Source organism: Protopterus annectens, chromosome 9.part0 (assembly GCF_019279795.1).
Source record: "Protopterus annectens isolate FY-2018-M chromosome 9.part0, PAN1.0, whole genome shotgun sequence".
Lineage (NCBI taxonomy): Eukaryota > Metazoa > Chordata > Ceratodontiformes > Protopteridae > Protopterus > Protopterus annectens.
Genome location: NC_056743.1, coordinates 1,954,934,690 through 1,954,962,472, shown reverse-complemented (window position 1 = coordinate 1,954,962,472; position 27,783 = coordinate 1,954,934,690). Strand labels below are relative to the sequence as shown.

The 27,783-nt window shown below is 40.2% G+C and overlaps 1 protein-coding gene across 4 annotated transcripts in view; it reads right to left on the bottom strand.

Moving 5' to 3' along the window:
* The window catches only part of LOC122812351 (beta-1,3-galactosyltransferase 2-like), a 594,134-nt gene that overhangs the window by 230,843 nt on the left and 335,508 nt on the right, over positions 1 to 27,783 (bottom strand). The window contains exon 1 of one of the 4 annotated variants that reach the window (XM_044084771.1): positions 23,981 to 24,053. The exons of the other annotated variants lie outside the window; for them this stretch is intronic. The gene's annotated coding sequence lies outside the window, so the exon portion shown is untranslated. Of the gene's footprint in view, positions 1 to 23,980; positions 24,054 to 27,783 lie in introns of those variants that run through there. 4 annotated transcript variants of the gene reach the window in all.

Below are 27,783 nucleotides of genomic sequence, written 5' to 3'. Positions count from 1 at the left end.
TGCCATGTGTTCACATCCAGCTTTATCACAGGGGGGTGTCGCGCTGCCTAGGCAGCTGAATCCTTATGAAATACTAGGGATTATTAATAAAAATTGGGACCTTATTAAAAGTGATTCTTCAATTAGAAACAAATTTCAAGGTCCACCTCATGTAGTGTTTAAATGAGGCCAAAATTTGAAAAATTTGTTAGAACAAAAGAGTATAACATCGGCCTCTACTAGTAGGACAGGTATGAGTAAATGTAATATGTGTCATTAGTGTCCATACATAGCAGTCGGCTCGTCTTTTACAATCAGGGATTGTGAGTATAAGACTAAATTCAAATTAAATTGTCAATCAAAGTCAGTAGTATACGTGGCCCAATGCCAACAATGCCTGGCATTCTATATAGGTAAAACTGACAGGAAATTAAGAGAACGGGTCTATGAACACCTATACCAGATCAGGAACATGAAACTGGAGAACGCTTTGGCTAGGCATATAAAGATTGTACGGACCACACCTTTAAGTTTAGGGCAATTGATGCTGTAATCCCTGATGGGAGAGGGGGGTCCTGATTCTCTGTTATTAGAAAGACTGGAATTATTATGGCAACTGCGGACTAGATCTTGCCATTTTCCTGGTTTAAATTAAGTTTACTCTATAACTTGTATTTTAAAGCTTAAACGTTTAATGAGATGATTCATTTTGTTTTCACTTTTGTACCAGGGAAGGATGGAAAATTATGTATTCATATGTTTCGTGTTTTAATGTGCTTTAATATGGATCTTATTTTTACACGGTACCCTAAGTGGTTATAAGTAATTTTTGCAACAACAACTTATTCAACTTATTCAAGTCATTCATTTTACATGTGCATTGAAATGAACTTTATTATAGCACAACTTTAGGTAAATGGTTATATTCATGTATACATATATATTTTTCATATAAGGACAGTAGGAAGCATTTGTTGTATATTAGTAATTTTATACTTTGTGGATTTGCACACGTTCTAAATAATAATAGTAAATGTACATATAGCTAGCCGATAGGCGTGGCTAACAATTAGTTAATTGTTTTAGTTTTAGCATTGGTAGATTTGAGCAGCTGACAAGGAATGTGTAATTATAAATGCGTACAACTTTTTGAATGTTTTTTATCTGAAGAAGTTCCGCTACTATGTGGGACAAAAAGTGCTTTAGTCAATAAAGGAGAAATAATTTCAGCTACGTGTTTTTTTTTATTTTTGTGTAAATCCAGTCAATCTCTGTTGGACAATTTTTGGTATTCATCGTTTGGTTTTGTTCCTGCTTACTGGTTCTTCTTGCCAGTCTATGGTCTGCCTTACTGAAAATTACCCTAACATATTTCGTGTAGTGCTGGAAAAGAGTATAGTAAATGATGTTAGTATAGTATATAGTACTCTAATACTGGAGTATGTGAGGTATAGCATGTAGTAAATGCTGATAGTATAATGTATAGTACTCTAATACTGGAGTATGTGAGGTATAGCATGTAGTAAATGATGTTAGTATAGTATATAGTACTCTAATACTGGAGTATGTGAGGTATAGCATGTAGTAAATGATGTTAGTATAGTGTATAGTACTCTAATACTGGAGTATGTGAGGTATAGCATGTAGTAAATGCTGATAGTATAGTGTATAGTACTCTAATACTGGAGTATGTGAGGTATAGCATGCAGTAAATGATGATAGAGTATAGTGTGTAGTACTGGAGTATGGATTAATGCAGCTGAATCAACCATGGACTATAGTGTACATTGCTGGAACTGACCGAGTGTGGTGTGTACTTCCCTAACACTTCCTTGATGGTGAAGCCTTGTGCAGAGGATTAGAAGTGAGGATGGAGTATGGTGAATTACACCAGATTTGATTCCAGTGTAGAGTGTGCAGTACTGATTGAATTACTGCCAGTAGCGCAGCAGATTACCCAATCAAAGTGTCAGAATGTCAGAAGTCTGGGGGCGGGTCTTGCTGTGCACAAAGCCGTTTCCGGTACTGCTACTGCAGTGCTGCATGGGAGTTGGGGTGCCGCACCCTTGAAGTACTTGCCTTCAGTTGAGATGTTAAAATGGCATCTGATAGCTTCTTCTCATGGTAATTCATATTTGTGATAAAGATTTCATGCAACTTACTCAGTGAAGAGTGTTTCTTTTATTAAAAACTGTCTAAAACCTTGCTATTACCTTTCTGCTGATGACATATTTATCCATTTATGTTTCCATATTCAGGATTCATACATGCTTTTCTACACCCGTTTTGAAAGATTTGTCCTTAGTTGTTTCCACTAAATGCTGAGCATCACTTTATGCCATTCCCAGCTTCACAATTAACATCTGCTTTGCCACATTTCTTGTTTAATATTCACAAGCTTAATTCAGATTATTCCTTAACTGATTTTCTAATGGAAGTGCATGTGATCCCATTTTGTACTTATAAAGTTACTTATTTTCATCCCTTGCTCTAACAATATCACTTGCATCTTTATAGATATGTATGTAAACAGTATACAATTCTTGTGTTTCATCTATTTCTTAACACATCCCTTCCTGGTACACTTACAATTGTGCATTTATTGTTGACCTTACATCAGTCAGTACTAATTCTACTATTATGTTTATGTTTCATGGTTCTCTAGCTTAATCCCACTATCACAAAACAATTAACAATACCCTTATAGTGACTCGATTCCAACAAACTCAGCTTACGTTTCTTAGAATTTACAGTCAAGCCTGCCTGTCTTATGGATTCTAGCACAGTCTGTGATTTTGCTACAGGAGATTTTATCTCTGCAGAATGTATGATCATATCATCCAGGTATTCCACAGCATATCATGAATGAGGCGTTAACATTTGTATCTACCAGTCTTTGAAAGGCGGCTGGAGTTCATGTACATCAAATAGTAACAGTGGGTACTGAAATAAAGCATCAGGGGGTTGCAAAAGCTGTTTTTTTTTCCTTTTCAGGGGTACTGAGTGGCATTTGCTAGTATGCTTTTGTCAAGTCCAATACTGTCAAGTTTTTGTCCGTTTCTAGGTTCACTATCAGTTCTAGGCATGGAATAGCTATCAAAATGTTGATGTGATATTCAGTCCATTCTGGTGGAGAGAAGGGTACACTTGAGAGCACCTCATGGTCGATCCTTATTGAAAGCTGTGGATGCACAGGGACTGCTGTTCATAGGATGGTGTGGGGACTGGCTAGGTTGGATGCGCAATGAGTCCCTGTGCTGCCCAACACTGCTACCAGCAAATGTGATGCCCACCAATATGTGCCATCCCCATGCTGGGCCAGTAATCAAGGAGCCTGAATACTCACTACTGACACTGGAGAGAGAGACATGCACTTGGAATACACATGGATATACTCAGTATTTCCAGATGCAGACCTTTCTGCATCAAGTACAATTTTCATTAAGAGCACACAGGGACACACTCAGCCGAGTGTCCACGCCAAGTCCTCCAGCACCCTCTCTGTAAACCCAATCCTTCGTGTCCCTGCCCCAAGTAGCTGACACTCACACTCTTTAACATTTAATTTTCACACACACACACACACACACACACACACACACACACACACACACACACACACACACACACACACACACACACCTAGAAAATGCTGGCACAGATTTCCCGCTCTACCAACTTTGCTTAGACTATAAGGTAGTTATCAGTGCCACCAGTCAGTTACTATGAGGCTCTTACAAAAGGTATCCAATTATATGGTGCAATATTAATACTAATACAAATGGCAGTAGTTCACCAAGATGGCTAGGCCTTCTGCAGTGGCCGACACAGTGTCACCAAATAAATGTAAGTGTTTTCCAAGGTTAGATACTTTCAACAAGCACCAGTCACAATAAAAGTTTTAAATATATTTAATAATAAATAATAAAAGAGCATGAAAATATATATTCACAGTAAACTACACAGTTCAGATCACAGGAAATACTGAAAAGAACATTGATGGACAGACTCAGAAAAACAATATCTGAACTAAGCTCCATTATATTCCTGACTAAATCTAAAAGAATCACTGTTCCCAAGTTTAGTTACTTACTACCGCAAGGCAGAATGCTGTGGGTGAGGGTTTTTCTAGTCAGCCTTCCCAAACAGAATACTCTATATTCTGAGATTACTCCTTGTAAAATATAATATCCAAGATGATTTGCAGAATGACCTCATCGGGTCACCTGACTCTAGGTTCCGACAATATCTCCTTTTGAAGTTTGAGACAGGACTTTAGCAGACTGATGCAATTCACATTTCGAGCTTTTATGGCAGTGCTTAGGAGCCCAAGACATTTACAACACTTCCCCCATCTTTAGAAAAGCTAACAGATAATGGCTGCTCCCAGACCTACCGTCTCCGGCCCTACTCAGCACTGTGGGGTGTCATTCAGTTATTTAACAGCCCATTTACATTTCCCTTATTTTTCTTGAAAAAGCTAGTTAACCTTTGCTGTGCCAGTGTCCTTTATTAAAACATACACATTAAATTCAGATACCATAATACTTCTAAATTTCTCTTCATTTCAACAGGGTGCACTGTTGATACATTTTAACACAATTAACACAAGCAAAGCTCACAAATACATTTTCAACTCAAGCATCTGTGCAAACCAGTTTGATATACTAATGACATGTAATTATTTACAAAATTCCAGCTAGCTGTGCTGGCACAAGGCATATATCCACTGCCCTACTTCACCTGGCATGGCTGGCAGTACCTCCTATCATCACAGTCCTATTTTGCATCCAGGTAGGGAGTTAGGGCAGCGAAAACTGCACTCCTCAGCAGTAGAATGACGTTGTCATATGTGCCTCAATGTCCACACTTGGCTCTGAGCATGGGTTAGAGTTATTTCATGGGAAGAAGGAGAACTTGATACACTCAAAAGATGAGAAGTTGCTGTGGATGTGTGGTGGGGTAGCCAATGGTCAGCTGCAAGGAGCAGAGAAATGTTGATATGATATTCATTTTTCTACTTCTTTCCATGGTTTCAGTACACTAATGGGATAAATTAGATTTACATATGTCTTTCCTGGCTGTCAAAAGCTCAGTCTGTCACAATGACTGCTGGCATCAATGACTTTTTAAATACTCCACTTATATCACAAGTACAGTCAAATTGTGGCCCTTTATAGTTGATGTATAAAGATTTAGATGAGTCTCTATTTACATGAGATTATACATACCTGCCATACTGAGACTGTCAGGTCTCTCGAAAGCATTATTATTTAATAAACGGCTTGAAACGTTTTGCAGCAAAATGGATCTGGACTTGATTAGGGTATGGGTTGATTTTTATAAGAGAGAAATTTATTTGACAGAACCTTTGAGTCAAAAGCTTTGTAACATTGTTGCACATTTTTTTTAGATTTCAGTTATCTAGTAAAAACAGGAGAAATAATGTTCACAGTTTTGTGTTTTGGAAGCCGCTATTCCATTACTGTTATCACAGAACCTTGACAACATTTAAGGATGTTAACTGCCTGCATTTAAGTTGCATGAACGTGTGAAATCAAATAGAAAGGGGGGGGTGCTGTAGTTCATAGGTTCATAGGTTTCATAGGTTCATACTAGGCTATCTGCCCAAGGGCATTTATAAGCCTAGCCCATAGTTATTTGGCTTTCGTTAGTTTTAAATAAAACTATGCCTATTATTTTGGTGTGCCTCTGTCAAGCAGTGACACTGAAGTAATCCCTGGGGTATATTTGTTTCCAATTAACTGTTCTCCAGGCTTTTTTAGCTGTAGACCATAATTTAAAACCTATATTTAGTTGAGCTTTTTGGACAATCTGTTATGAGTACAGTAAGATTCTTGGCATGTTATAAAAGCCCAAAAATCTCAGTTTTGGACCAAATGTATATATATATATATATATATATATACTGAAGAGATTGAGAAGTTTATGGACTTTCTTCTTCTTCTTCTTATCTTGGTGACTCTTTTTCATCACATAACTTGGTCTGAAGGTACATATTTAACTACCTCTGAAGAAGAGTTCTGTGTTCTTTTGTTAAAAAAAAAAATCTGCTGCCTGTTACTAACATTCCTAAAAAGGAAAATAACACCTTTGACCTATTAATAACCAACACACCAAGAAGGTTGTAAGCATACCTCACAACATTCAAACATTAAAAATCATAGCACTGTTTATGAGTGCATCACTTAAACAATGTTTTTAATTTGTCCCCGAAAGAGGCAAATGTGCCTAGTGTGCTTGCCTGTTAATGCATAATCAAAAATTAAATAAAAAAATGCTCCTTTAGTGTATGCAATGATATTCCTTATATTTCATATGCAGCTATCTCAGACTTCCCCTTCTCTTTGCGCATGTGTAGCCGATATACATCAGAGGCTAATTTCTTCCCAGGACCCTTACGTATTCAGGGACTCTGCTTCTTCCTGGGTACCCCACCTCTTGTGTTGTATCCTTGTCTTTATTGCTCATCTCTGTGGTCTCTGTCCTTTCATGTTGGGTGGGAACTGGCATTTATGTTTTACATGATGTGCTGGTGTGAATTCCTGCTGTGGCCTGTCCATTATGCGCACATTACTTTTTCTTACTTATCACTATTAGGTCACAGTTTGTGTAACACTCTCATGCAGATCTCTTGGATTATCTCAACAGGCTGTCTCTTGCTTGCTAGTGTAATTATGTTAGATCCATAACTCCCACTTATCTGTCTCTGCTTTCACAAATACCATATTTTGTTGTTGACATGCATGCATGTGAGTGCAGGACATAGTTTTGCTATCCGATGGTGTTTATGCACAGGTATTTCTCAACATTAGGGTTATTCTAAGGCCTGCCCTAAACCTTCAGTTCTGCACTAGCAGGTTCAGCTCAGATGAGTGATGCTCTACACATCCAGTTTCATCTCAGTAACAAAGTGATAATGATAACAGGGTGCTAAACTTAGAAGTCAAAACACTGAGTCACCCATTTTGACTGCAGGGTGTGCCACTTCTTTTGAAGTCCCACTAACTGCAGCACAGTAGTTAGTGTGGTAGCTTTATTGCCAGTCATTTTAGCCAGGCAATAAAACTTCAGCATAGAGTGCATCAATAAAATGTTACAAAATAAAACCGCTCAATGTCTTCCCACTACCCTCCTTCACCACCTCCCAGTGTAGTATGTACTACTAAGATGAACTTTACATACTCCACTCTGGTTTTGAAATAAAGCACAGTATATACTCTGGAGAGATGAAAGGCAAATGTTGCGTTTTTCGGCTTTTCCCAGTTAGGGGTTGCCACAACGGAACTCCGGTCCGCTAATGATTGGCAGTAGATTTTTATGTGCCGAGTTGCCGGCCCTGATGCACAACCTTCAACGAAGGTATGCCCATTCACGCATGTCTCCACACAGAAGATGCTCTAGCTGAGAATCGAACAGGACAACGTCTAACTGTGAGGCGACAACGCTACCGCATCACCACCACCACAGTAGAGATGAAAGGCAAATGATCTGCTAAATTCCCATAAGTAATAAAAAAAATCCCATATATCCATGCAGTTCACCACTGCCACCTAATGCATTTAGTTGCAAACTGACAATAGAGGTGTCTAACCTCTCAGTATCAACTGCATCTATATTCAGGAAAGTCAAGTGCTATGTACTGCCGAGCTGTAAGTACTATAGACTAAAATGAAATAAACAGGTGTAACAATAAAATAAAATAGAAAACAGTCCCACTAACTAGACCTCACCCAGTAACTTTAAATCATGCAGTGATGATAAACACAAAAATATATTTAATACAGCGAAATGGAGCATACTTCCAAACTTTACTGCTTAATGATGCAACCAGATTTTTAACATGAGCAGTAATAGAAAAAGAAATAAATATAAGAGCTCTTGCTTTCCACCCACTGTATTTACCATCCCAGCCCACCAATGTTCCTAAGACATAAAATATGTCAACATCTATGAGTCGTATTCATAGGATCATAGGAGATTATCAGGCTATCAACCTAGAGGTCATTTTAAGTCTAGCCATTTCAACCCAATGTAATACTGTATCGTTACTAGTCAATAGCTAAGATTGCATTTAGTGATGACTGTCCATGTCCAGGAGGGTTGTGAGCACTGCATTCATTATATTTTATTATTCATTATATTTACTAGTGTTATTCTCTGGTCCAGATATCTAATTGTTTTCTTAAACAAAGACAATGTCCTGTTGCCCTTTCCCCCCTGACCAGCCACAGCATTTCCAATTCCAGTCTTGTACTCATGCAGATTAGAAGCACCACCATCTTCTATGGACTGAGTTCATTCTAACTCCTTACTAGCTGGCTACTTGCTAACAAAATAACAAAGCTTTACCTTTTTTTGTTTCCCACAACATTTTGAACAAATAACCATATAATTATCATTTCTTAATCTATGCATTCCTGCCACATTAATTATACCACCGACATAGTACAGTTGAAAAATACCATTTAATGCAATGACTGTGAAATCAAAGTTACACAATGATGCATCAAACTTCATGACTCAGTTTGCTACTATTAGTGTTTTGACAGTTTTGATTCAAAATGTCTCTAAGACTGGTATTGACGGTAAATGGCACTGAAATGAAGCGTGCCCTGCTCTGATGTACAAAATTGTGCCGCAGTGCCAGTCATTGATTTATAGTCGACCACATTCCCAAAATGACAGCATCTCATTATCCAGGAGGCACGAAGATGCTTCTGTTCACGGTGCAGCTGAAACAACTCTGCAGCAGTACCTGTCACCTGTGCTATTACAGCACATGTATTATAAGAGGATCACACACAGACAGTGACCCCCAACTTTCAAGGACACACACACACTTATGCAGTTATACTCACAGTAGCCATTTGCACACATATACTCTCTCCCTGTCTCTCTCTCTCTTTCTCACACACAAAAACATGCATGTACTGACACAGACATACAAACACATATACTCTCTCATTCACACACACACACCATGACTTACCTACGCTGACAATATGTGTAGGGTGAAGTGTCTTTGTTTCAAACTGCACAGATTCCCACCACTGAAATACACAGATGAACTGTTGCACACATGCCTTTGAATCTCTTCCCTGCACAGTACTTGCATAATTTAAGCAACTATGAGCATCATACCATGCAAGTTCTTTAATGGGGTAGCACAATGGGAAAGTCATTATCACAGACCCCTCCCACAGACTACAACATTAGCATGTGGTGCCTCAAACGCCACTGCCTAAAGGACGCATTGCTGGTTATAGGCAGGAAGGAAGCACACAGTCATGCTTGTAGACAGCAAGCGGGCCTATTAATCGGAACAGTCCAGAAAAGTATATAAGACATCTTGCATACTTAGCAAGTCATATATGAATACAGGACTAAATATTAAAGTTATAACTTTTCCTTTAATTGGGCAAACATTCCCCTGTAGCTTTACTACCATTTAACATTTTTACTCATACTTGCACAAAGGTATCTATGGGGCCTCACAGACTACATGATTTAGAGATATAAGATGAGTGTTCAGAAACTTTTCTCCCCAAAATATTACTTATTACCAAAGTCAAAGACTCCTAATTTAATTTCATAAATATAGTATTGCAACTTTACTAAAGTTCTGTAGTTTAACACCAAAGTTCAAAATTCCATCTATGGTACCTTAGCTCATGAAAAACTCCATTGTCTTTGCAGATTTCAGTCCATACAGATAACATCAAACAGGAAACATTGCTGTGTGTGACTCTGAGCAAGTCACTTAATCACCAGACACTGCTCCCGCAGGGGCTGAGTCTGAAAATGGTCCATGGAGATCAATGCCCTACTCTGGAAAATGTACAGTTGTGTAAAATCTTATCATAATGGTATATACCCTTGCCTTCACCGCTGCAGTATTCATAACTGATGGCATTCCCTGCCATGGAAGCCCATCGTTCACCAGTCTACCAAAGCCAACCTTTTTTGAGGTATGCTGAATGTCATCTAAACTCTCCTCGTATAGTGTAGGGCATAAAGGTGTACCATCCTCAAAACTGATTGCTCCCTCATATGCAGAGGCCCTTAACAGTAACCTGCCCAAGCAACAACGACCTCCAAAACTGAAACGCAAACAAACACCAATCACAACCAAAGTGTCACATAGCTCACAACACCAGTGTGAGACCCAAAAACAGTCACTAAGGCAAGACAATATGCCCGACACTTTAGTCATAGGTGACTGTATAGTCGGGCACACTGATGTTCCACTCATCAGGCTAAACAAGGAGAAAATTACAGTCAGCTGCCTGCGGGTGCCAGGATCCACCACATAATGCATGTACTCAAGTCACTCCACAACAAGTACAAATATGACTCTGTCATTGTCCATGTTGGAGTGAATGACGTGAGACATACCTCCCTGGACTACATGAAAAGAGACATGGAAGAGCTCTCAGATCATGTGGCCCCAGGAAGGTATGACCCTAGCCCTGAGTAGCATCCTGCCTTCGCCCAGAATGATACCATAGTATAAGGACAAAATGATTGACTTCAACAATTGGCTAAGCTTCTGGTGTCATTCAAAAGGGATCCAGTATCTGTCTGCCTGGGATGACATGATCGACAAACCACGATGGTTTGTCAGAGATGGTCTGCACCTGTCACCCCGGGATTCAGGTTACTGGCTAAAGCTCTTGCCACCCCTATAGTGCCTTTTTTAGGCAAAGTTCAAAGGATAAAACCACCACTGTAACAGGTACAAGCATGCAAAATCTGAAGTTAATGCTACTCAATGCTAGAAGTCTAAACCTCAAAATGCACTCTCTCGAGGCACTCCTAAAAATGGAGAACATCGATATGTGTGCAGTAACTGAGACCTGGTTCAAGGCTCCACAGAGCACCCCTGCAATACTAGGCTACAACTCTTACCACACTTTTCGGCCACCAAACCAGGACCGAAACACTAAAGGTGGAGGAGTGTCCATATTCACCAAGGATCTTCACACCACCAGGCTAGTTGCCCAACACAATGCGTCTGAAATTCTCCAGGTGCAACTAACACTAGGTAAGACTGCAATCCAAATTGTAGCATGCTACAGATCCCCCACCATGCCCCAAGATTCTCACTACACCTTTCTAAACATACTGGAAAATATTAAGATACAACCAAACACCCTAATACTGGGTGATTTCAACTACCCTACCATTAACTGGGGAAACTACTCATGTACCAACACCTTTGCCCACGGTTCTTGGAATTCATAAATTCCAATGCCCTGGATCAACTAATCCATAGTCCCACCAGGGGCTTCAATATCCTAGACCTGGTCATTACCAACATGGGAAATCAATGCTCCACACCTATGGACACCCCCTCATTGGTCAGCCCTGACCATAAGCTAATCACCCTTGACATCCACATCCCTCCTCCACCCCCCCCGTAAGGAAACCTGCGTAAAAAACTTCTCCAAAGCCAACATCATGCTACTGAAGTCAGATGTGACAAACTTAATGACATCCATGCAGATGGGAACTGAAAGTTTGACTGCTGAATCCTACACTAAGGCACTGTATGAGCACATCCATTTGTGCATGAATCGTGCATCCCAAATAGAACCAATATGGTCTCCTCCAAAAAAAAGGAAGCCAATCTGGTGATCCCCTGTCATAAACAAACTTTACGACAAAAGGAAGAAACTGTTGCAGAAAAGAGGAAAATCCCAGGATGCAAAAAACTTCCTTAACAACCTCAGTAGGAAGCTAAGATCCCTCATAAAATCCTCCAAAGCTAGTTACGAAAATAAAATTGCCAAAGATTCCATTGATAACCACAAGGCATTCTATAGCTATGTCAAGAATCTAAATGGCAATGCTCAGATCTGCTCTGAGCTACAGCAGAATGGCATTAAATATACTGATCCCAAGGATATTGCCAATATCCTGGCAGATCAATTCAGTGCCAGCTTCACCTCCCTCTCGCCCCCTAAAGGGCCCATCTCAATAATGAAAGATTGCCAAATTCTGGTAATAACGGCCACACAGGTAAAAAATGCATTCTCCAAAGCTAAGAATACAGCATCCATGGGACCAGATGACATCCCGGGCTGTGTACTACATGAACTACAAAATGAACTGGCACCTCACTTGAATGTCATGTTTAATCATAGCCTCACCTCAGGCTTCATGCCCACTGGTGGCGCACAGCTACAGTTATCCCACTCCACAAGGGGGGGATCCACCTTGGATACTGGGAACTACCACCCCATCAGTCTGACAAGCCTGATCTGCAAGGCCATGGAATGTATTATCATGGAACTTATAAACAAAGATATTGGCAATCTTCAAACACTGGACCCCACCCAGTTTGGGTTTGTGAAGGGCTGATCTTGTCTCCTGAACCTGATTGACTTCTTTGAATCAGTTTCCAGAGCTGTGGACGAGGGTAAGGCAATTCACACAGCCTATCTGGATCTTGCCAAGGCCTTCGACACCATCTCCCACTCTGGAAACATAGATAAACTTACTAAGCAGAGCATTAATCCCTACGTCACTTGATGGGTTGCCAGTTGGCTTACTGACAGAACCCACACTGTAAAAGTAGCCGACTCAAAATCCAGCTCCAGACAAGTGACAGGTGGAGTACCTCAGGGTTCAGTCCTGGGACCGCTGTTGTTTGGCATCTACTCTCTGAAGTACAGGTCAACACCAAGGGACTCTGGCTAACAAAGTTTGCAGATGACTGCAAACTGGGAGCCATTACTGAATCCCCAAATGATGTGGATATTCTACAAAAGGGCCTTACAGAAACAGATGCTTGGTGCCAGAGCCATGGGCTCAAGCTCAATGCTAAGAAATGTATAGTTGTCCCATATAGGAAAAAACTTGTACCCATGAATTACCACATAGGTGGCAGTACACTAAACACCGAAAGTGTGATAAGAGATTTAGGGACACAGGTGGAAAGTGGTCTGACCTTCGATAACCTCATCGCCACAACAGTCATGAAATTCTTCTCTGTGGGACACCTCATCACTAAGGGCTTTTCATCCAGAAAAAAGGAGGTCCTTGTCCCACTGTACTCATCCCTCATTAGACCCATTATAGAATACAATGCCCTGTTTGGTATGTACCTCTCAAGACATCTGCAACAACTGGAAAGGTCGCAGAAATACCTCACTAAAAAAATCACAGGCCTAAAGCAGATGCCCTGTGCTAACCATCTAAAAAAACTCCAGCTATACTCTGTCACATATCGTCTACTCAGAGGCGATCTCTGCTTAACATACAAGGCCATGTCAAACCCAGAGCTGTTGGACATGCTACACTTAAAGAAATCCCAATCTCTCAGAGCCACACACTCCAGGGATCTAAACCTTGTCATCACAATGAACAAAACATACTGGAGGGATATGTTCTTGACCCAGAGACTCCCCAGACTCTGGAATAGACTGCCCATACCTGTCAAGCAGAGCACCTCTTTGGCCCTCTTCAAAAGAAACCTTGACAACTGGATGGGAGATTAAAAAATTCACCCCCGGGATCACGTCAGTCACCCTGCTAGACAGGGGTCCAGGGAAGTAAATATTGTGGGAAGAAATAGCCAGGGAATTGTTATGGCTAGGCTTGTATAGGCCCTAGGGCTGATAGCCTAGTACCAACCTATGAACCTATGAACTTATGAACAGCAGTTGAAGGAAAACCAAAGAGAACCTGCACAACCAGTAAGAAAAAAAAAGACTAGGGATGGAGGGAGGGATTAAATACTGCAGCGGTGAAGGCAAGGACATCAACTGCTATGGTAAGATTTTACACAACTGTACTATGTCCTTACATTCACCACTGCAGTATTCCTTACTAATGGGAGAGTGCCAAAGCTCAAGAAGAAACTTGGGAGGAGGAAGCAGCAGTAGAGCCCTCTAAGAAGCCATGAAGAACGGCATTAGCAAAACCAGCTCTAGCTCTGGAGATACCATCCAGCTTGTAGTGTTTGATAAAAGTAATCACAGAAGTCCAGGTAGCTGCTTTAAGAATATAATTAGTGTATGAGCCCTTGAAAAAAGCACCAGAAGAAGCCACAGCTTTAGTAGAATGAAACTTTACAGAAGAAGGAAGGCTCTCACCATGAAAAGTGTAACAAAAAGAAATAGCCTTTGAAATCCAAATAGAAATAGTTTGCTTGGAAACAGGCAATCCTGAAGATCTAGGATGAAAGGAAACAAACAACTGATCATATTTTCTGTTAGCTTTAGTCTTATTCAAATAAAATATGAGCTGTCTATACACATGCAAAGTATGCAGCACTCTCTCACTGTCAGATTGTGAGAGGGGAAGAAACTAGGCAAATTAATAGACTGATTAAGTGACACCTCATTAACCACCTTGGGCATAAAAGGATTAGTAAGCAAGGACACCCTGTTCTCACTGAATATCAAAAAAGGTGGACAAGCCATAAGGGCTTGGATCTCAGACACCCATCTGGCAGAAGTAAGAGCTGACAAAAGAACTGTCTTCCAAGAACAATGTTGCAAGGAAGCTGAAATGGCAGGCTCAAAAGGAGCCTGAGTCAATTTCTCTCTTAGCCTCAAATCTAGAAACTAACAGAGGAGTTAAAAGCAGACAAGCAGAAAGAGCTGATAAGTGGGGCTTAACAGAAGAATAGGCCAACCAGCACTGAGCAACTCACACAAATAAGAGAGAACCAAAGGAACATCCACAGAAAGTGGGTTGAAGTCACGCAAAAGTCACCAAATAGAAAACCTCTTCCATTTGTAGGCTTTCCTAGTAGTAGGTTTCCTGGCCTCCTGCAGGACCTGCAGCACGTCCTCAGAAAAAAAGGTGTCTATGAGGAATCAAAACCCTATCACCCACAGTGTCAGATGAAGCGTGGACAGGTGGGGATGGATGAGAGATCCCTTGTCTTGTGCGAGTAGGTCTACACCATGAGGCAATTTGTGATGATTGCCCTTGGCTAGATGCAGAAGTAGAGGGAACCAGTGCTATCGCGGCCAAAAGGGAGTTGCCAACAAGATTTTGGGAGCATCCTGAACAGGACTCTCAGAATGAGAGGAAGGGGGGAATGCATAAAGAAATATCCCCTTCCAAGAAAATGAGAGTCTGTCAACCTTCCATACCAGAGGACCTGGTACTCTGGCACAAAACAGAGTCAGTTGTCTATTCAAGGGGGTGGCAAAGAGATCTGTTTGAGGGGCACCCCACTGGTGAACAATTTACAAAAACACATCCCTGTGAAGCATCCATTTGTGTGATTAAGTGAAGGATCTGCTCAGAATGTCTGCCACAATTTTCTGATCTGAAGAAATATAAATTGCCTGAAGAGTCACTTGATACTTGACAGCCAGAATCCATACCAGAAGTACCAGCTGCCAAAGGAGGTAAGATCTTGTTCCCCCATTTGTTGATATACCACATAACCATGGTGTTGTCTGCGAATACTTTGAGAGGCCCCAGAGAGAAGATAGGATGAAAGGCCTGAAGAGCCAGCATAAGAGCCCTCATCTCTTTGATGTTGATCTGCTCCTTCTGCTGATGAGGCGACCATAATCCATGAACCTTCAGGGAGACAAATGGTGCTCCCCATCTCACATCTGAAGCATCTGTGAACAGATCCTGAGAGGGAAGAGGAGGCTGAAAAGGGAGCCCTGGATTCAGAGACAACTGTTGAATCTACCACAGAAGTTCCTTCTTGAGACAAGGTGGAAGAGGAACTGTAACGTCTAGAGGATGCACACATTGAAGCCACATTGACTTCAGAAACCACTGGAACTTCCTCATGTGGAGTTTGGCCAGAAGGAGCATCAAAATGGTGGAAGCTGCGACAACCCTACTCTGGCCCAGTAATCAAGGAGCCTCAATACTCACCACTGGCAACAGCTAGGGAACATACACACTGGAAGAATGACAAGTACTCGTACAGTAAAGTGCAATTTCACTTAAGAGGACATAGAGATTACAGTCAGTCTGGGGCTGGTTTCTCCCTGTTTCTCCAGATCCCCAGTAAGACTCCCCACTGGCACAGCTATAGAGTTGAGATCTCAGCTGGGTGGCCAAGCTAAGACCTCCAGCACCATCTCCTTCCAACCAGTGCTTCATGTCCCTGTCCAAGTAGCTGACACACACACACACACACACACACTTTGAGATTTGATTGATATACAAACACACACCTGGGAAAGGCTGGCACAGGTTTACTAGCTATTCCCCCTTTTGCCCAGACAATAAGGTAGTTCCAGCTGCCACCAGCCACCCTTATCAGCTACTATAAGGTTCTTACAAAGGATGCCCAATCCTAATGTGTAATGTTCCTATTAATCCAAATGGTAGTCTGACCAAGCAAGCCTATTGGAGTGGCCTGTACAGTGTCATCAAATACATATGCCAGTACCTCTGAGAGCTTAAATATGTCTCTCAAATATCAGCCACAAAAATGGGTTTAAATATATTTAACAATAAATAATAAAAGAGCAAGACAATACTCAGTCAATCAACATGGTTACTTCAGAGTTCAAAATCACAGGAAATATTTTAAAACAACATTGCAGGACAGTCTCAAATAAATACAGAAATCATCTAAACTAAACTTTACTATATTCTTATCTATATCTAAGATACTATGCCCTAAGTCTTACAGACAGGCAAGTGCAGATGAAGTTGATGAGTAGAAGTTCTCGCTAAGTCCAAGACAAAATACAAAATGCACAGTCTCTCTCTGAGAGAGTTCTTAAATTAATATCAAATATTACTGCTGGGTTAGCTTGGAGGACATCACTCATTGTCACCTGACTTCAGTTCTCAGGCTAAACAGATACTAACAGAACTTAACATCTCTGTGTGAGAAATACATATCTCTCAGATCCTTGCTGTTGCTAGAAGACATAAAACAATAAAACACTTACAAAACAAAGCAGAAGGCACCATTTTAATAGACATCCTGTCTCCTTGCTGCATTGAAACTGACTTTTATAACACAATCGTAAAGCAGTCTAATTTCAACTTATTTTCTTGAAGTTTTGCAAGTCAACTCTGTATGCTCCAGTTTCTACTGTTAAAACATACATTTGCACAGGTATATAGTTTATATACATTTCTGTTCTTTTCCAGTAGGGTACGCTGTGGACACATCCTTGAAGCTCAGTTCTGTACAAACCCTGTTCAACACACACTTCTGTACCAGTAGTTTAATATACACATAACATATACTGTAAAATACTGGTAGATTTTTATCTTTCTTCTTTAATACATATAACATAGTTCTCTTACATTTGTAAGAAAAACATATGAATCATGTTGATAGTCACAAATGACATATGATTATTTACAAAATTCCAGATAGCTGGGCTGGCATTGTCTCCTTTTGTTACATTTCTAAATAAATCATAGTAATATTCTCGAATGACAAAATTATTTACAAAATTCCAGCTAGCTGGGATAGCAGTCTTTACCCTATGTCACAGAACTGATGAACCCCAGAGCTTTCAGAAACTCCCTGGCTGTAAAGGAGGCCAGGGGAAAAAGAATTTGTAAGTAAGAAATGAAAGTTAAGGCCTTTGGAGGAGGCATAGATGCCAACATTGGCATTATCTGAATCTTGCAACCCAGAAAGACATGATCCTGAGAAGGAGTCAAGGAAGAGTTTTTGAAGTTTATCTTGAACCCAGGCTCTGAAGAAGAGAGATGGTAAAATGAAGATTTTGCAAAAGGACTTCTGGAGAGGATGCTTTCAGCTGGTCATCCAAGAAAGGAAATATTTGAATCCCTTGAAGCATGCAAAAAGGAATCACTGGAGCGAGTCATTTGGTGAACACCCTTGGGCAGAAGAAAGGCCAAAGGGCAAAGCACAGAACTGAAAATGCCAGGAAGCAAGAGAGAAATGCAAAAACTTCCTGAAAAGAGGATGGATCAGAATATGGAGATAAGCATCCTTGAGATCCAGAGACACCAGAAAGTCCTGAGGGAGCAAGACAGGAAACAGAGTCTGAAGGGACAACATCCAAAAGGAAGACACTTTCAGAAAACTGTTTAGATGAGAGAGGTCTAGAATTGGTCTCCAAGTACCCTCTTTTCTGGGCACTAGAAACATTCTTGAATAAAACCCCTTCTCCCTTTGGGACACCAGCACCTTTAGAATAGTACCCTGAGACAGGAGATCTCAAAGAACCTCCTGGAAAAAAGGAAGTTGTTCCCGATGAGATTGAGGAATGCCCAGAAAGGGAGGATAAGAAATCCATACCATGAAGTACCCCTGATGAATGAATGACAGAAATCAAGAATCTTAGGTGATTCGAAGCCAAATAGGAAGAGAAAGAGAAAGCTGAAGAGAGAGCAATGTGGTTAGGAACATGTGAATAATCAGACGGCACCTGGTTTGTCAGGAAAGGAAGGCTTTTGAATCCCTATGCCTGGGTGGCCTTAGCAGGAGGAGCCCATTTACCAACATTTTTATCTTTAGCAGGAGGACAAGATTGCCTATGAACAAAGGCTGGCTTAGAAGGGTAGTTTCTCTGAAATTTGGGCACAGGAGAAACAAAGACATGTTTAAGGTCCTGTAATGCTTTCCCCTTGTCCTGAAGAGACTTAAACCAGCAGCCGCTTCCCCAAACATTGATTATCCAGAGGAGCATTCATCAACTTAGCCTTAATATCATCAGGTAAAGGCTGAAGCCTAAGCCAAGAATACCTCTTCAGTACTGAACCAAAAGCAGCAGCCCTAGAAGAGGCATCCACTGCACCATAACTACATTTAATAGAATGATGAATGACTTGAGAGGAAGTTCCTAGCAAGGAAAGAGCAGAAGATTTACTCTGAGTCTGGAAGATCAGAAAAAATCTGACAAGCTTGAGAAAGAAGAGTCAACACATACCTAGATATATGGGTCTGATAATTAATAGCCCTAAAAACTAGGGTAGCCGAAGTATAAACCTTCTTAAACAGCCTGACCATGGTTCTACTTTCCTTGTCAGAAGATGGTAACTTGGACGAAGGAAGCAATTGAGACCACTTATCAGAGGCTGCAGACACCACAGAGGGGTCAGCAGCAGGACATTTGAACAAAAAGGAACAATCCTCAGACACTCTATAAAACCTATTAGACTTCTTCGGAGCAGGGGGCAGAGAATCAGGTGGTTTAAAGGCATTGAAAAAAAGCATCTATTAAAGCAGCCAAGACAGTAGGAATAGCCACGGGTTTAGGAGATTCCATCTGAAGTAAGTTATAGTACCTCTTATGGATATCAGAAACCTGGGCACAATCCCACTTAAAAAATTCCATCATCCTAGAGATTGTGTCCCCAAAGGAAATTTCCTCAGAAGGTTCATAGGTTCATAGGTTGGTACTGGGCTATCGGCCCTAGGGCCTATACAAGCCTAGCCATAACAATTCCCTGGATATTTCTTCCTACACTATTTACTGCCCTGGACCCCTGTCTAGCAGGGTGACTGACGTGATCTCCGGGGTGAATTTCCTTTCTCCCATCCAATCGTCAATGTTCCTTTTGAAGAGGGCCAAAGAGGCACTCTGCTTGACATGTATAGGCAGTCTATTCCAGAGTATGGGGTGTCTTTGGGTCAGGAACCTATCCCTCCAGCATGTTTTGTTTATCGTGATGACAATGTTTAGATCCCTGGATTGTGTGGCTCTGAGGGATTGGGATTTCTTTAAGTGTAGCATGTCCAACAGCTCTGGGTTTGACATGGCCTTGTATGTTAAGCAGAGATTGCCTCTGAGTAGACGATATGCGACAGAGTATAGCTGGAGTTTTTTAAGGCAGTCAGCATAGGGCATCTGCGTTAGGCCTGTGATTCTTTTAGTGAGGTATTTCTGAGGCCTTTCCAGTTGTTGCAGGTGTCTTGAGAGGTACATACCAAATGGGGAGTTGTATTCTATAATGGGTCTAATGAGGGATGAGTACAGTGGGACAATGACCTCCTTTTTTCTGGATGAAAAGCCCTTAGTGATGAGGTGTGCCACATAGAAGGTTTTTCTGACTGGAGTATCTGGACTGCTAGAGTCCTCCTCCTCAGACCCATAGTCCAAAGGAAAAGGAATCTGGGTAGAATAAGTAAGGGATTCTTCATCAGAATCCAACTCTTCCTCAAAAGAATTCAATTCCCTGGACATTTTAAGTGGAGAAGAGGACCAAGGAGGAACAGGAACCAAAACTCCTTGAGGAGGCCTTAATAACAGTAAGGCATTAAATAACCCCTGAGTTAAGGCCTGTCACTCACTTTGTGGATTCCTAGGAGCAGAAGAAACATGTTTAGTTTTCTGTTTCTTTTTTAAGGGAACATCCATCCTAGAGAACTGAGAAGACTCTGACTCAGGAAGGCATTCTGCAACTGTAATAGAAACTTCTTCCCTAAGAAGAACCTGCAGAACCCTCCTATACCCCTTGGAAGCAATCAACTGTGGTTCCACCTGAATGTCTGAAACAGATGCCTGCAAAGCCTCATTGGATGTGCTGCCCACCAGATCCTCACTGGCCTCCAACTCGGACATGGCAGAAAAATCCTACAACACAGTTGGGCAAGCCTATGGGTTTGTAACAACCTTGGGAGATAGAGCCGTCAGAGGCTGGACAGCGGAAGATTTGAGTCTTACCTTTTTCACCTTCTTCTTCCCTGACAGCTGCCCCTCGAGATGGGAAGTTCCATCCATAGCATCTTTAGTAAGAAGGTTAAGAAGCTGGTCCTCAATATACAATGAAAGGGAAGAAAGACTACTACGAAGGGTTTTAGGGCCAAACGCCTGACAAAGCGAACAAGATGTAAGGTTGTGAAAAGCTTCTAGGGAAAAAGGCATTTATCATGGTGGTCTTTATGGGGACTCTGTCTCCCGCACTGGCATTTACCCTTCCTGGATGAAATTAACGGTTTACCTTTGAAAGGTTGAAAATCAACCTGCCGAACAGCCGTTTGTGTGAACTGAAATGCCAAAACCGTCATTTCTGAATGGCACTGAAGTTCAAAACTCAGCAAATCGAAAAGCAGATTCACTGAGTTTCGAACTCAGATATTGAAAACACACTGTAATGCAGGGGGGCAAGCCTCCCCTGCACCCCACCCCCCTACTTTAATATTCTAACTCCAAGGACACACTACAGTGGGGAAGGGATCCATTTTGCGATCCCCACTATAGTGCACTCCGCACCCACAATGCCGAATCTGCGATGAGCAAATGTCAATGTGCATTCACTCATTGCACATTCGATGCATTTGTATTCCACTAACTGAAATCTTGAAAATGTCCTTTTGTGCAACTGTCTTTTGACAAGTTGCATTTCAACCTTTCAAAGGTAAACTGAAATGAACACCTCCCCAAACAGCATAAAAAAACTCAAGAAAAAACAAAAAACCCAACTGGGTACTTATCTGCAATGGTGAGGACTTCAGCAAGCAGGACTAATCATCGAAACACAAACATACAGAAAAAAACAGCAGAAAACGGATGGAGGCAAACAGACAGATGGTTAAAAACAGCGTTCAGACTGGCAGGAAAGAAGTTCTGAGGATGGTACACCTGACTGTCACCCTTATGCCTGACAATATGCAAGGAGCGTTTAGGTGATGTTCAGTGTACCTTAAAGCAATGGTAGGCTTTGGTAGACTGGGTGGACGACAAGCTTCCATGGTAGGAAATCCCATACGTTATGAATACTGCAGCAGTGACTGTAAGGACTTCACAAAACACACCTCAGAATTTGTGAGCCAGACATTTCAGATGAGAATTCTGAATATTTATAACTCCAAAACTTATTGGTAAACCAACTATTACTAGAAAAACATTCATAAGTTCAAAATATAAATGGAAGAAAAGGAAGAAAAAATAAACAGTAGTCCTCATCGCAGCATAAATGTTTTAGATAACACAAACGTATCACAGCACATTTAAATGATGATAGAGGGTTGGGAGGGTGGCCAAATGGTTAAGGTGTTTGCCTTACAAACACAAGATGCAGGGTTTGAGTCTCACAAGGGATAATTGGCTAGGCTTAAAATAACTCACAAGGGCAGTTAACTTAGTACTAACCTATGAATTAGAATCATCTCCAGTAACACAAAAAAGGGAAGTTTTTATTAGTCTAATATATAAAAAAGAAAAACTATTAATGTATATCCATTCATCTTCCGAAGCAGGGGCTTCCAGCCCTGCAAAGACTTCAACCAAACTTACTATGAGAGAAGTAAATGGAATGAAGTAACAGACTCATGGAGCGACAAAAAAAAAGTCAGGTTCACCTGGACACTGTATTCAAGATCCCACTGACATTCAGTTAGCAGCTACATTAACTGTGCTTGTCAATGCATTGCAAGAAGGGTAGCCCTTTATTCAAAAGCCTCTTTCTTAGACTTCCTGCATACATTTTTTTTTCTACTCTAGTGTGCTTGTCTATAAAAAGTTGTAGTTTTTCTACAGCTGATGCATTATATGACTTTAAATTTCTGGTTATTACCTTCTTGGCTAGTAGAAAAATCGGAGTCAATAATTCCCATTCATGTCTACCTCTGTCTTGCAATGAATGGTATCCTTGTAAAACCATATAGGTGTTAATTCAGTTTCTAAGTGTCTTCTGAGTTTCAAATCTGTATGCATTCAGTCACTAAACTCACCTTTACTGCATCCCCAATGTGTGCATGAACCTATTCATGAGAAGATATGTTGTAACTCAGCAGGAGGGCAGGAGTATATATTCCATGTGGTAGGATATGTGGGAATCTGATAAATCTGTGAGCAATTCGGCTTGAATATTTCCACTTGGGCCACCCACACACACACACACACACACACACACACACACACACACACACACACACACACACACACACACACACACACACACACGAGTCCCTCCTACTATATTCAGCTCTACTATCCTTTGCTGTACTGCTTCATCAGCTCTGATTTTAGACAAATCGGGTCTCCCTCAGGCTCAAATGTAACAGAATAACTTTGGTCTATTTGCTATCTTAAATTAGACCCATTTAACTAAATAAATTTGAGCAGTATTAGCAAACAGTATAACTTTTTACTTGATGGAAACCCTGTTTATATCTATATTTGTGGCTTTCTGATAAATGTTGCCAACAGTTCAAAATGCAGAGGCAACAGGGCTAAAGTATATTTCTGCTCGATTCCCCTTACCAGGTGAATCTGCCTTAAATGATAATGTGGAGCTTTAACTATAGCCATCTCTGCTCTAACAATTTGTAATAATTGCCTAAAGTTTTCAGGAAGTCTTATCCTTTTCACAAACAAAGCAAAACATAACAAAGAACCACGGAGCACCATCGGACACTTGCCCAGTGTCTATGCTGAATGTCAGGGAACTCCAGACTTGACTGACCTCTAGGAAAACTGAATAAACTTCAAAAACGCACAATGAAAGGATAACACTTTAAGCATAGCAATGGAAAATTAAAGCTAGAAACATGCAGAGCAGAAACTGATATCCTTAATGAGTTAGGGTGCATGTCTTTCACTGTTAGATTAAGCTATATCTACCTTTCTTTCACCCATTAAATCATACAAAATTGTTAATGTCCTTCACTCTCTTCAACTCAACCAAAGAATAAACCAACAGAGTACAATGATCATCAAATAACACATTTTTACTTGGTAAAAACAAGATCTTCAAAATACAGTGAATACGTTCTTTGTTGCTTCCTAGCAGTCTCTGCGTGGCACTAAGTTTCTTCACCTTTCAGTCTTGCCCAGTTCCCACCATAATAGAAACATATCCTGCTCAAAATATGTTGTTTCCTAAAGTATTCAATACATGGCATATTTCCCTTATTCCATTTAATTGTCATTTTAATATTTGAAACAAGGGTATCATCTCTTGTTACCTATTTGTTACTCTAAACCTTACTTCTTATTTCTTTCACTTTATTATATACCTTCCACAACTTCCACAGCCATCTCTGTCCTTCATAATCAATTTCCTGGCAAAAAAGATTCTTTATGAACTCTTACTTTTTTCATACCTTTTCAACTGCTTAATACAAGGAAATAGTCTTTCTTTGTCGATCTTTTATACAAGTTCTTCAAATGGCGAAAGTGCTCCTCCAGATTACCTTCAGTAAGGATCTGAAAAAGGAAATGTCTTTGTTGCAGAGTTTTCTTTTAACCCAGACTTTAGGAAACTTATGCTCTTCATTCAGAACTGAATGCCTGGTCATTGTTTTTCATTCAAACTGCTACAATTTGACATATCTTGCATCCACTTTTATATATAGATATTGATATATGGACACACAGATGTGTGTGTGTGTGTGTGTGTGTGTGTGTGTGTGTGTGTGTGTGTGTGTGTGTGTGTGTGTGTGTGTGTGTATGTATATATATATATATATATATATATATATATATATATATATATATATATATATATATATATATATATGTGTGTGTGTGTGTGTGTGTGTACATACATACATACATGCAAATACATATATGTTTATTAATTATATCAACGGAGAGAGATATACACACACACACACACACACACACACACACACACACACACACACACACACACATATATATATATATATATATATATATATATATATATATATATATATATATATGCAGGGGCTCTTGCTATAGGACTGCAAGACTGCAGCCCCCCACCTGTAAAAACAATAAAATAATTGCATCCCCCCACTGTAGAAAATAAAAAAATCAGGAGTGCCAGAGCTCCACGCATGCGTGCTTAGTTGCTGAACTCCAGACTGCTCTGTTAGGCAGTCCGGATGGGGAAGGAAGGGAACTCCGCCCTGCCAGCCCAGAAGTCTGTGCAGTGACGACTGCACAGACCGGAAGAGCACCAGACTGTATCACCCGCAGGCTGGAGACTCCAGCCTACTCACGTCGAAACTCGGAATAGCCTGCGCGGGCTGTTATGGAGGACTTAGCTCGCAGAGGACAGAATCAGGCTGCTACAAAGGATCAGAAGGTAGGGTGTGTATGTGTGTGTGTGTGTGTGTGTGTGTAATGCCCCAGTTGCTACATGGTGGTGGATAGAGAATAAGGCTTGAACCCTGTACCTTGGGCCCAACTGGCAAGACCCTGAATTCCCTACCCACCACCATTTGTAAAACATTTGCAGATTTTTGCCTCATATTTGTTCTGTTCTGTTCCTCATAAAATCTGTGGTTTCTGTATTTTTGTTACACCAGGTCATGACTGGAAAATGATTATGAAGAGTCAGCCTACATAAAGAAATTAAACAAATAAAATAGTCTCTGTTGTCTATTCTCCTTTTGTTCTGTTCTAATGTTTGAGATCCCTAAGGCTGTGTCTTGATATATGGAGGTTTCCATCTGAAAAGCTAATCTTTCTTGTTCTTTTTCAAAGCAGACCTAATGTTTAACATGCTGTCAAACAGGACTTTTTTTTTCCTCGGGGTTGTTTCACATGTAGGCAGTCTGTTATTGGTCTATTTTGTTTAGCAACACTGCTGTGATTCATAGTGAAACAGTAAGCATTGTAAACTAAATAACACTCATACTTTGTGTAAAGGTATGTATTAATGCATGACACCTGCATACAGCAAACCTTTCTCATAATGCTATGGTGGTAGGAATTGTAGCTTTACATTAGATACTATTAAGTATTAGTGTTTTGTTTTACTCCCTTATCCTGCATAACTGGTTTACAATAGCCTTGTAATCAGTCATCCACTGAACAGATACTATGGGGGCGAGGAAAGATTTTCAAAGTCAAGACAGAGTACTTATACCTAGTCGACAGGGTGGGATGACTATCTGAAATCTTTGATGTTTATTTTTTATAATTTGCTATTAATATTTGCTTCCTTTTTAAAGTGAGTCACTGCTTCTTATGTTTTTAGTACTGCATACATGCTGTGAATCGCAATGAAATTAAACAGACCACTTTTTTCTTCTTTTAATTGTAGAATATAAATTTAGAATTACCACACTGAAAAAAAAGACACAGCTTTCCTTTTAGTAAGGATTGTATTACCTTAAACTCCAAAAAAAGACAAGATAGAGCGTAGGGACCTTTATTCAGTATATGCAACATGGCAGAAATATTGAAAAACTAATCAAATCTAAACATTTTTCAGTTTAACTGTAAAGTAATACAATTATGAATACTGAAAACTATCAAACTTATATTAGGACATGTGTAATCACTTCATTAGATATTTAATTATCCATGTATAATTATAGAGTACTTCCAAACACCGCTACATCCATATTTTCCTTAATACATTTAACATAGATCATATTTGCCATATGCTGCAATGTCTTTGTTAACATTTTCTGAATTCTCAATATTCAGTATATCTTGAAACATTTCCCATAAATGCTCCATTTTTTGCAAGTATGGAAGATGTTTCCATGTCTGCTCCATCCACAGCCCAAGCATAATTCAATGATTCTTCTTGACATTTATATAACATTTTCTGCTCGAATTAGTAGTCTGTTGTTGCCATATCTCCAGCTGCAATTACAGATTCCTCTATACCTCAGTAAAAGATCTATTTCACTGATATGACTTTTGTATTTCAAATGGAACTTTATCTCCCCATCCTAAGGTCAAACCCTTCACCCAGCACATTCTTATGCCATCCTCTACTTTCTCTTGGATGTCTGCACAAGGCTTGCCTTCCCATTTTCACTATCTTCAGTGCTTCTTTTATATTCTCATGTATATCAGACTCTTCTTAGTACAAGATGGGTACCACATAACTCCTATGTCCAAGGTTCAATTGTGACCAACAGTCACTGGGTCATTGTCTGTGTGGCATTTGCTTTTTTTTTTCCTTTTTCCTTTGCCTTTTAGTATTCTTGACCTTTTGACTGAGATAGTAGCTTAAAAAGGCCAGAGGAAGATGGCTTCACTTAGTTAACAAATACAGTTTATATCCTCCCCATGGTCGAGTGACATTTGAAAGACATGCTCTTAACACAGCCAGTAGTGCAGTGGTAGCATTGTTGCCTGACAGCTACAGGTTGTCTGATTTTATTCTTGGCTGGGGTGCCTTCTGCATGGAGTCTGCATGTCCTGTGTTTGTGTGGATTTGCTCTGGTGTCCTCAATGGGTATTTGTCCCTATTTATTGGACTGTATTCCCCCATTATTGGCTTCGTCCAGGTTTTTTGTGCCAAGGTAGAGAGCTATGGTGATAACTGAACTCACTGAATATGTTTGGGGGGGGCTGTATTCCCCCATTATTGGCTTTGTTCAGGTATTTTGTGCTAAGATGTTGACAGCTATGGTGAGAACTGAATTCACTAAATGGTAGCCATTTAAGTTTCAGTCTTCCTTTCTTTCGTAAAACAGATGATTTGGCATAGTGGTATGTTGCTCTGACTGTTTTGCACAACATTGTAAGTTGCACCTTAAATATGTAATCTCACAATGATTCATTGAAACAGCATTGAAACTCACATTCAAAATAAAATACACATACACCTTCCTGATTGTATTAAACTGTACTATATTGTACAAGGAATATAATTTAATTCAATCAGGAAGGTGTATCAAATACCATGTGTATGTTTCATGTACAAGGGGCCTATGATTTGAAAACAGCCCAAAGTTGATCTTTATCTGCCACTGGCAAAATGTATTTTCTTTGAATGTGGGTTTCAATGCTGTTTCAATGAATGTGAGTTTCAAGGGCAGAGAAGTTTTAATGCTAAGTCTGTTTTCATTGTGAGATTGCATTGCTTTATTTAGCAGATGTCTTAGTGTTTGTGCTGTAAAATGCAAAATAAAACTTTCAAATGAAGTTGAAATCATAATAGAAGTAAAGC